Raw genomic sequence first — 18,839 nt, forward strand, 5'->3', positions numbered from 1 at the left:
AATGAAGTTTTTCATAAATCAAACTTATTGTCCGAACAACTATAAATCAATTTATTTTAGCAAATATCATGAAAACTACTATTCCAACGAAGGTAAAGGTCATAAACTTATTTATGGTTCATTAAACTAGCTTTAAGTTTAGTGCTAGTCGATATCTGTACGTCACATAGTTCCTGAGATATAGATTACTCAGAATAAATTAACTAACTACTAATATTTCAGTAGATTTTTGAAGAAATTTTGCTTTTTAAAAAGATATATATCTAGAACTATTGAACGTAAATAGCTCTTTTAGTGCTAATATTACTGCAAATTTACTCTTCTTTAAATAATGTTCTCTTAGACTTTCTAGTGTTGTTGATAGTTTTTAAGATATAGAGCTCGGAATAAAAAAATAATGCTTTTTTAAGGTTTTGAAACAGCCGCCATTTTTTAATTCCCCCTACCTATACTTGGCAGACTCATCAATTTTGATCAGTAATTATACCTAGTTTTCATTAAAGTAATCAAAAATTGTGGTGATGCCTCTTTTTCTTTTTTCCACCCGGCTCTTGTACTAGAACGTTATAGTAATGTTTCTTGCAGCTTGGACCACCAAGTGTCCATAGTTACTCGAAAATCGCTTATTTCCATGGTAATATTATCAAGTAGAGACTGAATAACGGTTCGGTATAATCTGTAAAGATTAACGTAATAAGCAACAAATGTCCACTAATCCCACATTGAATTCCTAAAATAATAAAAAATGGACTTTTCATATGGAATAAGCCAATAGAATTAAGCTTGAATTTATATAAGAATTTAAGTATCTGGGATAACCAAAATAATAATAATAATTAAAAAATAGTGAAATATGGTTGTCTACTTTGGGAAAGAATATTGCCTTGAAGTTTTTGAATAAAAATGGCTAAAAAAGGAACCCAATAGAACACTTTGTCCGACTGACGTCACATATAGCCGCCAAATATACCTTCCGGTTCGAAACTGTTATTAATACTTTTCAATATATTTCTCAAAAACAGTTACTGCATAATTTTTATTATGCAAATTAACGAATAACTGTTTATTAATTAGTTTTTATTTAAAAAGATTACTCGATAAAATTATTGAACATTTTTAAATAAAAATTGCTCTTAGATAAATTTGAATTCAATGTTTATTTTTTCATAAAAATGAAAAAAATATTGAGTTAATTGCTTCATGACAACTAGTATTTTTTCAATTGTATGATAGTTGCCGTTACTGTTGCACTGCGCCTGACGTGATAGATATTATTACATATAATTAAGGTTATTATTAGCTTCTGTAACGTTAAAGTTATTTTACATAGGCACAGAAGGAAAAGTCGTAGCCAATGCAATGATTGAACTGAATTGTAGTAACCGTCACGATAACGTTTACTGTCATACTGAGTATAGTGTGGTAGATGACGGTACATATTACAGTATTGAAGCTACAGTACTGTCTCACTAGGCATAGGATGATAGTACTTATTACAGAAGTTCTGTCACATTACATTCCGTTTACACAGTGACACTTTGTGAGGACAGTGATTGAGCTCCAGTACACTGTGTACTATCAGGTCTAGAAAGATAAACGTCAGTAATAAAGCTACTGTCACTTAATGTCCGTTTATTAGTGATCACATGTTTTATTGAAATTTATTTTAATTAACAGAATAATTACATTATTGTCTCTTTTATTATGTCCATTTAATTGGGCAACACTTATGTTACCTGGGTGTCAATATTTGTATTTTTGAATTATTTCCTTTTACGTGACATTTCTCCCCTGTGCCAACTATTATTTATTTCAAATATTTTGTTTGTTCCGCATATAATTAGTAGCATAAAATCTTAGGACTAAACACTAAAACACATCTCACACCATCAAGTTAACCTTAGTAAAGAAATAAAGAAATAAATTGGTATTGATATTTTTTTTACATACTCATTCTAAGAATTTTACTGACGGGTCTTCATTTTCTCAAAAGAGTAAAACGCCTTTTCCAACTTTTGCTTCTGTTCTCGGAAACGATTTTGACTGAGACTGACTGGATTTATTCCTTCTTTTTGTTTTCAAAGCAACCTGTGAGACCTGAAAGGAAACTCGCTTGTTACAGCATATTGTGGTTATTCCGAGAAACAGGAAGTAAGAGCCATTGTTCCATTCGTAACAGGACTTGATTTGCTTTTCTTCTTTTGAAGTATTTTACAGTTTATTTTTAACATCAGTAAAAACAGAAATATATATGTATTATAGAACAAAATAAGTACAATAAATTCTAAAATAACTACAGAATAAATGTTATATATAAGTCACGTAATCGTTAATATATTATATATTATATATAATTATAATTATACTGAGATACAGGCTTATTTCTAAATTTTTAGGATTTTGTTTTTGGTTTTAATATTTATTATTGGTTGTTTAACAATAATAAATAATACAAACAGCCAATAAGGGCAATAAGAATTGCTGCTTTAAGTATTAATTCATAAAATATATGCTGAAATAGAACAAATCAAAAAGAAAAAAAAATTAAATGGTAACAACTGTACTAAAAAGAATAAGAAGAATATAGAGATTTAAATATAATAAAATACAGTAAACAAAAAAAAAATTCAATTAAGATCTTTATAATGTAAAATATAAATCGATATAAAAATATTATAATATAAAACTGATTAAATAATTATAAATTAATTGATGTTTAGAATTCATAAACTTAAATTTAAGCAACAGTAAAATTAATACATTTTGGAAGATTCATTATCTGTGTGTAATATATAACAGAAAGATGGTCACAAGAAATTATATAGTAATTACACTGTTTATTGTAAGCCAAAGCACTTCGGAGGCTTCATAAGGGCTAGAAAAGATAGAAACAACTAAAATAATTTCACTGGGTAATGGGATAGATGAAACATACATGAAATGAAACTAAACTAAGGAATGTGTAATATTATCATATAATTAGGAAAATAAGATTAAAATGTTCTTGACCTTTGTAAGGAGATGCACAAGAGCACTAGTAGGTTTTTGGAACCAAACTCCAGTAATGGCTCCAGCAATGATATATGGGGATGATTTCGTACCGAAAGATGAATCTGAAGAGGCTCTTCAGACATTCTTGGGTGAACGGAATGAGGAACTGAAGATAAGAGGTCTGCAAATAAACCCTAACAAAAGTAAAATTGTGTGAATCGGAAGAGAAAACGCAGATCCTAGGATTTTGTGTAATGGTGAACCCCTAGAACTTACGATTACTTATACGTATCTAGGGACCATAATAAGACCATGAGGTTCTAAATCGAGTGAAGAAGGCCAATGGAGTGTACCATCAGATTTTCAAAACTCTTATAGACAAGCATGAAGAAAGGATTCGCCATCTTCTTCTCATATCGAATCTAAGGTCAAATATAAACATCTCAGCAATATACTTTTTCCGTTTTGTCTCACAACTGACTAAGAAAGCTTAGAATTTATGCTAGAATTAAAATATATATATATTTACTCAGAATCGACAAACTTCACTCGCATTTTACGTTTAGAGATCAAGGAACAAATTTGGTTACATTTCTGTCAATCTTCTCCTAATAAAAATTATATTAAAATTAATATAACTGTCACATTTAATAAATATTGATAAAAATAATTCTACTGAAAGAAAAATTAACTGGGTGCTTTCTTCAATAGTTCCCAATAATTGATTTTGATTCACCAAATACCTGCCTGTATTTTTTCTTAACTCCACATAATTTATATATTATATTACAATTAGAATTAGCAATGTATGTGTGTATTAATATATATTATTGGATCCTTTTTTTTATCATATTAAGTATCATCTTGTTTCATTCTCATTATCATATTAATTCACTAATTGTAAATTTGCTGCTTTATTATTCACTTCAAAATCCATTCAATTATTTTAATTTTATTTTTTTAATAATAATTAGTTTTACTTAATTTTTATTTTAGTAGTTATTAATGGAATTATTAGTTGTATCACTTGAAATCAATTCATATTTTACTTATCTAGCTTAAACATTGTGTAGCTTCCACAACGCCTTGATAATCAAAATTGTAATAATTACAATTCACTTATGTCTATAATTTGTATGTGTCATTTTAGCACCGAAAGATAGATGTTATCATCTACTTGGACCATATCGGATGTAATTTTTTAAATGAATAAAATAAAAAAAAATTGAAATCAAAACAGAAAAATATAAACGGTTGTAAATAAAAATATTATTGATATAGACCATAATAATAACATAAAGTTCAAAATACGCTTGTTTGCACGGAGTATCTGTTTTAAACTAAACTCCATCTGTTAGTGGTAGAGTTCTAGTTTAGGGAAAGTTGCTGCTGGTGCATGATATATCGGTAAACTGCCAACAGTAATTCTATCCCGAATATTTTTTATCCTCCTTCCTGACAATGGTTTGAATTTATCCGACAATCTTTTATAATTTAACAACGTAATTACCTTGTTTTCGAAAGATAAACAAATAATTTTTGGAATTACATATTTATAATTAATATTTATTTGATAGTCTATTATTTATTTTATTTTTTTCTCTCTCCTAATGATGGTTGTTGTCTTTTTGTTATATACCCCTGATGATACCTGAAAATTAGGTCGAAACGCCGGGACAAATAAATAATTCTTTTGTTTATTTGTGTTTTTTTTTTATCCCTGCTGCCCATACTGGGAGCGACAGCTACTATCAACAATCAAATATGGCGTAACGATTGCCACGCCTACGAAAGGAATAGACTGCACCTTCTGGTGTTTCTCGTGCGGAGTTCCTGAAACAGCAGAACTCGTAATAGTGGATTGCTCCGCCATGCATGGAAGGACACCGAGCTAGGCTGTAGAGAAAGTCTGGGATTTTCGCCCACGCCGAGTCGGACTTTCCCTGGTTAATGGAAGAAGAGAATTATTCCTTCTTCAGGGAGTTCATTTATGGATGGAAGGAGGTGGTGGGTCCAACACATTTCACAATGGGAAGGACTTGACTGCCCAACATCGGCGAGCCACCAGAAGAAGATGAAGCTGACCCAGACTAAGACCAGGGGGCTGGACTAGCCTGGTAACTGCAGAAGGCACCCAGACAGATGCGCACCAGAATGCGTATCGAACGGATGAAGATCATTGGAAGCAGTGGCATGCGCGATCCCAGCGCGCACTACCCCACTGCTCCCGCACCCCGTATGCCAGAAATGGCAAGGGAGGGGGATAAATAAAAGAAAAAAAAAGGGTACCTATGTAATGTTTATGTTGACTAAAATAATTATACTAAAAAAATAAATTACTGATGAACGCATCTTTAGTGTATTCCGATAGTAGCTTTACAATATCTTGTGCAAATACTGCGGTTTAGCATGCTGATACTGCCACGACAGTGAATGCTATCTAGGCGGTAACCGCCATGCAGTTTATACAAATATGTACCGTCAGGTTATACCTAGTGTGACAGTAGTCTCATTACAGTAGATGTTTTGTAACAGTAGCTTCACTACCACAACCTATACTGTCAGCAATTTTGGTAATACTTAGCGCGACAGTACTGATATGACTATAAATGTGAAAATTGTGTTCGCCATGGTAGTTTATGTCGTGAGTGTAAAGTCTCACAGTGTAAGTGGGAATTAAGGTGACAGTAACTGAAGTGCCCTAACATGTATTCACACCTATCGCGCTATATGAAGTCATAACAGTAGGTTTATTACCATAATATGTACTGTCAGCTACCACGCTATAGCTAGTAATAATAGCAGCTTCATCACCGCAGTATATACTGTCAGCTATCACGCTATACCAAGCGCAACTATTTCCAATCCAATTACTGATCCAGTCCCTAGCAGGCATAAGTGATACCATTTACAATGGTATATACGTGAGATTAGTTTCAATACCGTACTATAAACCTTTTTTTATAATTACCAGGGGTATGTTTCATAATAAAATATAAAATAATACTAATACAAACTAATACTTGTAGTTTGTACTTGATACGATTTTACTGACTTGTACAATTCAATTTTACTCTTGTAATATAAATAATAATCGTCCCTATCATGAAATCAAAATGCATTAAAGCTTATACTTTGTAGTTTTTATAGCTTTATTTATGGACTAATTCTATAAGGGCTCATTACAAAACAGGGCTCTGCCTAATTATTCCTGAAATACGTAGGAATAGGGAATAAATAAAAATAATCAATCTTTCAAACCTGAGGAGAGTTATTTTTGTATTATATGTTGATTAATTGGATCAATTAATCATTCTTTGGGGCCACCTCAAAATGGAGGTCAACCCTTCCCCAGGCCAGATTCGAACAGCGTTGCTGCAGTTACGGGGTTGCTAAGGCGACCCCTCAGCCATACTATCAACTATCAGCCGGAGCTAGTCATTACTGCCATAACAGCAGCTACCATTTCATTATATATTTCAATAATTTTAATGCAGTAATATTTTAGATAAAAATTAATTTAAAAAAAAGACTTTCTAAGAATTTCTTATGTATTGATATTTTTTTGTTTTTAAAATAAATATAATATATCATTTTATTTTAAAAACAAAAAAATATTCAGTTGTAATATTAAAATTTATTGAAAATAATAAAGGTTTTGGTCTGGCATAGGTTTAATTAGACGGGACAAGCGAACACACTGTTATTATGCCCCCTGTTTTATAGGAAGCAATTCGAATCAGCAAAATATATACCGATTTACAATTTTTGTCTTTAGTTTTTATAACTTATTATTGTTGATATAATTATTCATTATTTTTTTTTGTGAATTGTTTCATTAGGATTCTTCGTTACTAGTTGTTTCGTTGATTTAAGTTATAGTTTTTAAACCTTTAATAAAGCATCTTTTATTACATACATCCGTGTAAAGTTTGTACAATTTTGAATAGTAATTATACAAAGTTTTCATTAAAGTAATAAAAAAATTGGGGTGAAATCACTGACTCTCACAATTTATCGAACGTTTGATGAATATTTGTTGTTACATTGAGCAGTAATTAATTACCTAGGCGTCAGTAATAAAAGGGTCTTGTCTCTAATTAAATACTGGTCACGTTATTTGTTTACCATCCGTTTTGCTCAATGATTGGAAAAACCCTCTTTAACTAAATGTAAACATTCACTTCTAGATTTCCATTTTGATTGCTCCGAGTCCAGTTAAAATGAAGCAGTAGCTATTTTCAGATACTTTTTTTTTGTGAATTGTTTCATTAGGATTCTTCTATACTAGTTGTTTCGTTGATTTAAGTTATAGTTTTTAAATGTTTGAATGTTTTTAACCATATGGTTTTTTGAAATTTTCAATTGAATTCTGAAAATCGGATAAGTTCCGACTTGGATGATTGATTACAATGATAATTCCCCAAAAAATAAAAATAAAGCAAAATTAATGAAGATACATTTTAAGAATGGCATTAATTTGAATAGCTGCAAAGGGACTTTCCCTTATAGAAGACAGGCCTAACAATTAGTGAATAAAAGAATTGAAGTGCTAACAACGCAAATCCTATCCGCCAGTACCTTTTTAATTCTATACCGATAACTATCTCGGACACAGTGTGATATTTTGGATTCATCTCAGAAAGAAGACTAACGTGGAATCCACATACTAGATTTAAAAGATAAGATCTTAATCAACGATTTTTACAATTATATGAACTGCTAAGTAAAAAAGCACAGCTTTCAATTCAGAACAAATTACTACTTTTGTACTACAATATGGATTTATGGAGAAGAAATGTGGAGGACAGCTAAAAATTCTAACATCGGTTGCATTCAATCCAAGTTCTGAGCGTCCTTACTCGTCCTCCATCGGCTTTTAATACCAGTGACGCGTTTGAGAGAGAAGTGCCGAGATGCTGAGAGAGTGCTGCTTCCTCTACAAGTGGGGGGAAAAGCTGGGTTAGGATTTCTTGAGGCTGAATTGTATTGTAGAAATGATTGTGTTGATGAAGCATACCTTCAACTTAATACCAGACACACTTCACTTTTAGTTGGCTGTTTGGGTTTGAGTGGACTGTATAATTGAAAAATGAAACATGATTGAATGAAAAATAAAATTCTATTGTTTAAGTTACAAGTGATGTAATGGGAGACCGAAAGAAAACATTTATGATTAGATGGTTAGTAAATTTTGAAGGGCTGGGCTATGGAATTGTAGATAATGAGGTGGTTGATGATGATTACTATGTGGTAGTGAATGTTAATTATTGCCATGTGCACTTACTTCATTCTTCCCTCCGCATATCTATGCCTCTCTCCCCTCTGCTGCTGGGAACTACTCCAGTAACACTACTCACTCATGTTAGATATTACTGCTGAATGAACAAAAAGAAAACATGGGCTGCTTCTGGCTGAAAACACGATGGCTAACTCATTAGTCTGGGTTGCTTCTCTCCACCGAGAGCGCTGGAGGAGGCAAGCTATTGATGTTGGCCACATGGGCGCTAGTATATCCTGTAGGCTATTATATGCTATAATGTATTATGGTGGCCCCTTCAACCTTTCGGTTGCCGTAGGTTACCTGGAATAATGTTACTTTATTTTAAGTCTAATTTTTATTTTTATTTATTTGTCTCCTATTTGTTATTTTTTTTATTATTTTATACATATATGTGTAAATATGTTGTGATTGAGTTCTATGATTTCAATTACCATTGCTTGTAGATATAAAACAGAATGTAAACAAAATAAAAAATAAAACTCGAATAATTTGAATGTTTTCGTAATTACAAGTGAATATTAATTTACAAGTTGTTAGTAGATGATTCACAAACGGAATAATTAAGAAACGGTTTTTTAAATTGAATGTTTCGTCATGAGAACTAAATCCTATTCAAAACAAAATCTATTTTGAACTTGAATTAAAGTTTTTTTTTTTAACTGCTAATACTGAAATAGATATGAATTTAAATAGATATGAATTGATTGTAGTTTTCCTAAATTTAGTGGAAATGTACTTAGCACAACGATAAAGTAAGCCATCGATACGTCTACATAAAACGATATACAATATAGTTAACAAATTAAGATTCATTTTATTTTACAAAAAGCACTGTGGCGCTTACTCACAGTACCTTTCTGGCAAAGAAAGGACATTTATGTTTATTATGTATACTTATTCCTATTTTTTATTATTTATTGGATTTGTTTGAAATAATAAAATTAATAGAAGAATTAGGAACAAAATATATATAGAAGAATTCCGCATCGTAGTGTGAACTTGATTTTTGTAAAATAAAATAAGTCGTAATTTGCTTACTATTTTATTTATCGTTTTATGCAGATGTGTCGGTGGCTCACTCATATATATATTTTATAATCAGTATATAAATGTGACAAATTTTTATTTTTATTGAGTATGAGTATTTCCCACTAGATAATTAGACTATAGTGCAAACGGGATAAATCATATTCTGCAAATTTATTTTATATCGGTAAAAACGGTATGGTGGCATGAATAGTTAATTGAAGGGAGGGAAAAAGGTTTCTCCAAGTCGGAGGTGGATAACGAGCGTTGGCGAGTCAGCTCAATAGTGATTGTTCCGCATTCGGAGCCACCAATAGGAAGCCTCGTTACAGGGGAGACGATATAATCGTAGCCAACCGGCGGTCTCCTACTGAATATGGTAATGCCTCCTCCGAGACGTAAATATGGTAATGTTGCCCAATATCTCGAGAACACTAACAAGGACTACGTGTCTAGAGGATTATGGCAGCCCGGAACGTAATGCGTTCTCTTAAAAGGCGTGTGTTCCGTACTTCAGATGGCATAAAAACAGGTCTCTTGTTGCCAGTGTGTTTTGAAATCATAAACTCGAATGATGAAACCCCTTTATGAGGTCCTTTTCACCTTACGTGACATGTTTCTGCTAATTGACTAAATGTTACCAATGTTTTCAAATGCGGAAGAACAAAATTAAACATTCGGAGAGTATATTTCTTCCAGAAGAAACGATTTCTTAGTCAAAATTCTCATTTTTTTTTTTACATTAAAAATTAAATCTGTACCGTTAGCAATGCTATATCCTATCATAAACAAAAATTCCAAACTAAAACCAGAAAAAACTGTTTTTATATTTAACAATTTTTATATTATTATTATTATTATTAGTTATATTTAACAATTCTCAGGCCACTGCTGATGTACGGCTGTGAAATCTGGGGAGCGGCATCCTTTACGAAAAGAAAAAAAACTACAATCTTTTCAAAATAAAGTCCTAAGAATAGCAGTTAATGCTCCTTGGTTTATAAGAAATAGCCAATTGCATCGCGAATTACATATGGAGTTAATAGAGGATTACATCAAAAAGCGGTTCATGAAGTTCCATTCCCAGTTGCCGACAGTTAAAGGAGGAGTGACCTACAACCTGGGAAACCCAACCTCAACGCGAAGACTGAAGCCCAGACTGCTGCAGGACATTCTGTTATAAATTTTAATAAATGTAAAATTAATTCATAGTCACACTACCTCTATTTTACTTTTTATTATTACTCATTTTATTTATTCATTATTATTATTTTTTTCTATTTTCCCTCTTTTCAAATTAACTTGTTTCTTCTTATTATTAGAGGGCAATTGTTTATTTGTACCAATATCATTATTTTTTGTTATTAATATTACTTTCCTCTTTTATGAAGAATCATTATTATTATCTTTTTTTTTTTTGTTCTTTTAATAATAAAATTGTATATAGTTAGGGGTGTCTTTTGTACGAGACCTCCCTTCCATAATCAACTGTTAAAAATAATATATATAATATAACGGTTATGTCAACCATGTAAGGCCCATCAGGCCGATCTGGTATAAAATAAAATAAAATATAAAATAAATGAATGTGTACCACTACAACACATGAAGGGTCAGGGGAAGTAAGGGTTACTTTGCAAGTACTATTACTAGACTAACAGTTGTACAAGGAGGATAATTGGTCAGAATCATGCTTGACTACCAGATGTTTACCCAATTAAGAGTACCCTCTTCATGAGACTGGATGGAATCCAGAGGGCTCCTGACTCACGGCTACAGTGAAACGAAAAATAATTATCTGCCACATTCTAGCCCGGGTCCTTGGAGTTAGTGGCTCAGTGCCTTACCACTGAGCAACGCGCTCTCTTTATTATTTATTTTTTTATATTTCAGAGTTTTATTCATAGTGAACATCCCAGATTACCAAAAAGCCTAAGGAAATTGAAATTATTCATTTAGAACAGATTTATGCCCAAGATGTGTCAGCAATCTTTTCGACACAATCCTCTTACCTAAAGTGCCACTTGATATAATCGATTTCACACTTTTTTTTTCAATTTTCTCAAATACGACTGAAATGATTTTGATTAAATTAAATTATATTTTATATGTCATTTTATCCTCACTGAAATAGTGTAACAGGGCTTAAATGACGAGCTTAAAAAAATCTCTTTAAAGTACTTCTATCTTAACTATTTTAAATAAATAAACAATCCCTATCGTCGGCATTAATTAAAAAGGATTACAAAATATTAAAAAAAATTATAATTAATTAAAGGAGAAAAGGAAAGATATTGGCAGAGTTGGAATCGGAAACAGCCGAATATGTCCGATCTATTCCGATTGCATTCATATGTACACAGCTTCGTTATATTTTGTTAATCTGTTATATTCTTGGCAGGGTTGACATTGGTTTTTTCAGTATGTTTATAGTAAATTAAAGTTATAATGTAGAGTAAGTATATTGCGGGCATATATGATGTGATATATTATATAATATAATACAGAAAATATATGAGTACACTCAGCAACTTAATATACAGGATCTAGTTGGTAATTAACCCTCTCAAAATTACATCATGAAAAACTGAGTTTTTTTTCTTCTACCTTTATTCCCCCTCCTGTATTTATTATTGATTTTTTATATTGACATTTAATCTTATTATTTATTATTATAATTAAATTCACATTTATTAATATTACTGATGATTACTGTAATATAGATATTCATTTTGTTTTATTACTTTCACTTATCTATATATGTAGGGGGGAGTTTTGCGATTGATAGACATTTAGAATTTGTGTTTTCGAAATAAATACTTGTCTGTGTGTGTTTGAACATTTTTATTCAAAAACGAAAATGAAAACATATATCTGATTACTTGGTAAAATCGACAGACTTGAAGCCTTTTCATAGAATCGATTTTTTCAAACGATTTTCATCAATCTCGGCATGACAATGTTCTTCATCAGCTAGGTCTTATTCTCATTGGAATAGTCTGACAGAGTTTAAATTACGAATTTTTATTATTAAATCGCCAAAACATTATTAGAGGAAAATAGTCTGGGTGGTGGTCAATAAAGGCATCGAAATAGTAGAAGAAAACTATTTGTTGTTAACCAACGTTTAGTCCCACTTTACAGGACTTCGTCAGTGCTAAGTGAGAAAACAAGATACAAATATTTTAGAATTAACAGAACATTAAAAATAAAAACTTTTCATGCAACAATTGTTAAGTTTATAGAGTACATAGAAAAACTAAAATTAATAAAATATTAATAATAACAATATGAGGAAATATACATGTTGGTAGACAAGAGACAGGTTGTTAATAAATATAGCCAGGTGTGATACAAGTTCTCCATATTGATCTAGACACCTATCTAGATATCTTGTTTTCTCATTTAGCCGTGCGAAGTGTGGCAAAACGTCGGTTAAAAATAAATAGTTTTCTTTTACTATTTTGATACCTTTATTGTTCTTCTTCCAATCTTCTTCTAAACAATTGTTATTTTGTATATATTTTCAATGTTTGTTAAGTATTTTCATAAGGTTCCTCTAAGCTCTACTGTATAACGGAAAAAGCTGTTCCATAAAAGATTTCCTGATGCTTCCAGTTCACAGCCAGACCATCGCAATCCTGGCTGCGGCAACATGAATTATTGAAGACCAAGTCCAAATCCTTCCAAATGGATTGTGGTCGCTGTATTCTTCAACTAAATCAAAATTTTAATTATGTTTCCATATTTTTATCTATAGCAATTATTTAATTATCTACGAATATACAAATATGAATAGATATGTGTTAAACAAAAATAATATGTTTTTCAATGTATCCAACCAGATGGTAACATCTATTAGTACGTGTCTAAGTAGTAAACAAAAATAATGGACAGAGATAAGATATCTGTTCTAAGTACTTATAACTATTGGCGCATTGTGGAGCCTACAATGCCTTATAATATTATCTAAAGATAAAACTAATGATTTGATTAATATAATTCAGCTAAAATGAAAAATACTAAAATACTAGTAACAAGAGCTATATCTAAATAATATATGTAGTTTGGCTTGCTTGGAATTAAAGGAAATCAGTTTTGTAAGTATAATCTAGCATCAAGAATTTATATAATGATTTTAGACCTCCTTATTTATTATTATACATGAAATTAAATTATTAATTCAATAAATTAATTGTAATCCGTTTATGTCTCAACGCTACTTATTACACCGTCATCAGTCCAACGTTTTGTCCAATTAGCCATCCTTAAGGAGAATCTAGCAATTAACAACTTATTATATATACATTTGTAACCAAGATAGGATGGAAGACAACATAATAAATAATAAAGTAATTAATAAGAAATATTATGGAATAAACTACATAAAGGGTTTATCAAAAGATATCCAGATGTCATTTAAAGATTATGATGATGATGAATACTCATTATGTTACAGACCAAAAAATAAAATTAAAAATTATTTTAGTAATCTGAAGGATAAAATTGATATAAAAAGTCAATCAGGATTAATAAATAAAATTACGTGTTTAAATAGTTCAGCTATCTATATAGGTAAAACTAAGCAATTGTTGGGTGATAGAATATATCAACACAGAAATGATATAAGAAATGAAGAAAAGGATCCTAATAAAACAGTGCAAGTGCAGCATGCAGCTAAAAACCAAGAAAATTTTTATTGTGATAACGCCATAATTTTAAAGAAAACAATATGTTCAAAGGAAAAATAATTGAGTAGATTTTTATATAAGAGAATTTTACAGTAATTAATTATACAGTAAATTTTAAAACAGATACAAGCAATTTGAACCAATACTATGCAGACATTTTAAGCAAAAGAAATTTATGAAAAATATGGGTAAACTTTTACTATTTACAATGAATTTTAATAATAAAATAAATAAAAATTTAGACCAAAATGCAATTTGAAATAAATTAATTATGAGCCTGACCGGAGAGTCCGAAAGGCTAAAAAAAGTTTGCTTATATGATAGTTGATAGTGTTAGGTTGATGTAAAAATAAAAAGTTTAAAAATTAATGAAATAATATCAAAATAGGTAACTAGACATGATCTTAGGTAAGCTTATTAATAATTAATATGATTCCCTATTAAGTTATTGTTTCATAGGGTAATTTGACTTGTAATTAATGAACTGGAAAGAACGTTTTTTAAAGAATTGGATGTGAGATGTAAATTTATATTTAAGGTATGTTAAATTATTAATAATATTGTTGTTGTTAAAATTGTAACAAATGTATGTATAATATGCTGGTAATTGTTAGATTGTCCTTGAAGATGGCCGAATCGGCCGAAACGTTTGACTGGTGATGCAGTAAAAAAAGAGTGTTGAGACTTAACAAATAAAATTTGATTTATTTAAAAAATTAATACCAGTATCAAGAAATTGAAAAGATTATTAAAATTAAAATTAGAATCTTTACCACTACAACGCATGAAGGGTCAGGGGTCCAGCACTTTGTAAGGGAGTAATGTTACTAGACCAACGGTTGTGCAAGGAGGTGATTTTATCAGAATCACGCTCGACCGCCAGATTTTAACCCAACTAAGGGTACCCAATTTATGAGGCTGGGTGAACCCCAGGAGGTCTCCAAGAACCCATAGGAGTTGATTCACGGCTACAGTGTAACAGAAAACAATTTACTGCCCAAAATTATAGAAAGTGTATATATTATTTATTATTTATTATCAAACTGACAGCAATATGATTATTGTTAATATATTGATGACTAATAAAAAAACAAACTTTCAACTCCGTCCACTTTCGGTAATTAACCTTTGGTATGTAAACAATCAAAAAACCAACATCATTTGGGAATAGAATTATGTTTTTTCCTTTAATGGATTATAATGTGTGAACAATGCCGCAAAAATGGTTCTAACCTACACCTATCATCTCCATTTTTTAATTTTTATTATATTGACTGTTTCATATCGCTTGGTTTAAGTAGTAATGTTTATGTTTTAAGTTGTTGAAACTTAAAATATTAAGATCAAGATATCTCACAGTATTTCAAAAACTGATTATTCAATGATGAATTGTTTCAAGAAATAAATACCGGTAGTTATCTGATTCAAATATATAAGAATGAAGTTGGAATCGAAAGAAAGAAATTAGAAAAGAAATAATGTATAATAGCTTTAGAATACATTTTACAAAAGACTTTTTTTTTTGTTTTGTTTTGTTTTTATTGTGAAGAGAGACACGGCCCGTTAGTAGCCACGCTCAAAGTTTCTTCTAATATACACTTATTATTTTGTTTCTCTTATAGGTTTAAGTGGTATTGTTTATCGTTGAGACTTTTCTAAAAATTATTAAAATCAAGGTATTTCATAGTACTTCAACAAACGATTATTGGCAAATTATATGAAAAATTACTGGCAGTTATTTGATCAATAAATATCAGTTAAGAATGAGGTTTTAATACTTAGCTGTAGATAAATATGATGAGATGGTCGGAGGAAAAAAATCTTTTCCAGTCAAGGATTTCTTTTTTGGTTTTATTTTGTAGTTGATAAGAATAATTATTTTTATTAGGAATTATTATATTTATTATTTGTTTTTATATATATTTTCATAATACATGGTTATAATTCACAATTGTTCAATAGTTATTGAGTAGTAAATGGCTAAGGGTGTCTTTTGCTCTATACTAGATGAGGTTATACCCTCCACACCCCAAAATCAAGTGTTGTACGAAAAATCAAACAGATATAGAAACTATGTAAGACCCACAACTATTATCTAATGTTTTATAACTTTTTTTTTGGTTTTATAAATTTAAAATTTATCTTATTTAAATTGTGTTGCAGATGTTGGTGACTACATGAACTCAGGATGGGCGTAAACCATTCCTCCAGGAATGATGTGGACCTCACAGACGAAGGTAATCAAATTTCTTATATATATATAGTTATTCTTTATTCTATATTTTATTTTGTCACTTATTTTTAAACTAAATCTTAAATAAAAGGAACTCAGTTTATATTTCATCTTTGTTACTCAGCATTTTATTAATTAATAATTAAATATTAAAAATAATATATAAAGTGAAAATAGTGGGTGACAAAGATAGTTGAATTGTTATTTGGTTCCCTTTTATTCAAGAAATGGTTTAAGAGAAAAGGCAAATTAAAATCATATGAGTAAAAACACATGAATCAAAATAGGATATTGCTTGTAATAAAATTTGTTACAAGAGAATAAATCCTGAGATAAGACACACTCAAACGTAGATTTTCTAAATATAAAAATAAGAGAAATATTGCAGTTTATATTAATATAAAATTTGGAAAGTACTAACAACTAATGATTCATTATAAAAAATTTCATATGTAAATGCTATTATAAAAAAAAAATGAGTAAATGAATATGAAATATATAAAACATTCATTAACTGCCATCCTGCATCGAAATGATTAATTAAATTAATGTTGATGGATGCCTGTGACAGTGAATAGATTTGGTTCAACATCTAATGACACGAATTGAAATGACTCCTGGCCCGGAAAATTATTCATTGGAGCGTATTTCCAAGGACACAATGATGACGTTCCAATTATTCGGGATCAGCCCCCATCATTAGAAATCTAAATTAACATTTGTCAGATAATTATCGAGAGGATGGGGAAGAGAGAAAGGTCCAATACAACACAACCCCATAAATAGAAGTTGATAATTTATCTTGTCGATTCATTCAAGTAATAATTTATCATTTATTTTTAGTTGAAGGAAATACCCGGGCCATCATATCTAAATTTATTTAATTATTGTAGTATTATTTTTTTTTCATTTTAAATGTTTTTCACAATACAGTATTATCATTTTTAATTTCTCATTTTTCCTTTGTTAGTATATATTTATTTTTTATAGTTGGTCCTTTAATATTTCAATACTTTATTTCCAGGATAAACAAGTTTATTGAATTTCTAAACAAACTTATACTATTGTTGGATGTAATGTTAACGTACTTTTTGTTTTTCATTTTAACTGTTTGTCATAATATAGTATTTTTGAAATTTTATTTCGATCTCTTATTTTAGTTGTATTTCTTTTTTATAGTTGGTCTTTTACTATTTCTTTTTTTTTTACAGTTGTCCATTATAATTTCTATACTTTATTTCCAGGACACACTTTCCAAATTTATTGAATCTCTAAACACACATTGTACTCAACAGACTATTTCTGAATATTATGTTAATGTATATATTTTTTCATTTTAACTGTTAATCATAATGCCGTATTTTGTAAAAGTTCATTTTAACCACTTATTTACGCTTTATTTGTTTTTTATAATTGGTCCATTACGATTTTAATTCAATATTAATAACATAAAATTATATCTTTACTACTTTACAAAAATAATACCATTTCCTGAAGGTTATAAATTCTTATATATAACAATTTCTGGAAACTATGAAAACCCTTTCACAACTCAAAACAGTTCTTCATTGTTGAAACTTCTATAACGTTTCAGACTTTTGCTTATGATCATTTTCAAATCAATACCTTGTGTGGGGAAACTCGTCAATTTACTTATGATTGACTGAGAATAAGGCAGCAATAAATAACCGAGAACTTAATCTAGATAAATAATTTTATATTATTAAAATAATACGCAAGTTGACGAGTGTAAATGCTCTTTAAAACACAAGGAAGCGATTTGAAAATGGACATCAGAAAAAGCTTGAAACGTCATCGAAGTAATCAATGAAGAATTGTTTAAGCTGTAAGATTTTTTTTTTATTTCCCAAATAGTATTAGATATATCTAGTTTACAAATTTGATTTCTAAACTATCTTCTGGTTTAAATTAAAATAAACAAGTGGTTTATTTTTATCTAGGGCGTTTAGGGAATACTTTCTGTCTTCAGTATATATAAGTTAACAAGCTATATATATTTTTAAAGATTCTGTACCACTGCTGATAGTTAGTTATTTGAATATAAAAAAAGTCATTATTGGACGTCCATAAGTTTCTCATAAAAAAGAATTTTTTAAATTTATAACTGGTTCAATGAGGTTATATAAATACCTCAATTTAAAAATGAATCATGGATCAATTTAACTTTTGATCTGAAAGCGAGATGAAAAAAATATTTAAAAGTAAAAAGCTATACAAGATCCGTAAATTCCTACCCCCTACATACTTCCTCATTATCCGTTCTTATCTCTCCGACAGATTATTTCAAGTAAATTACAACGGCGCTTATTCATCCCTATTCCGTCAGTCTGCTGGTGTACCTCAGGGTAGTATCCTTGGTCCTATCCTATATACAGTTTTCACAGCTGACATTCCAACCCATCCTAACACAATCCTCACCACGTATGCCGATGACACATGTCTATTGTCAGTGAACAATGATCCTTACATTGTATCCCAAACCCTCCAATCCCACATCAACACCCTTGAAGAATGGTGCCAAAAATGGAGGATTAAAATAAATTCCAATAAATCCCACCAAATCACATTTACCCTTCGACGTAAACCCATGACC

This window comes from Halyomorpha halys, unplaced genomic scaffold (genome assembly GCF_000696795.3).
Source record: "Halyomorpha halys isolate HHAL.00 unplaced genomic scaffold, Hhal_1.1 Scaffold814.1, whole genome shotgun sequence".
In the NCBI taxonomy this organism is placed as follows: domain Eukaryota; kingdom Metazoa; phylum Arthropoda; class Insecta; order Hemiptera; family Pentatomidae; genus Halyomorpha; species Halyomorpha halys.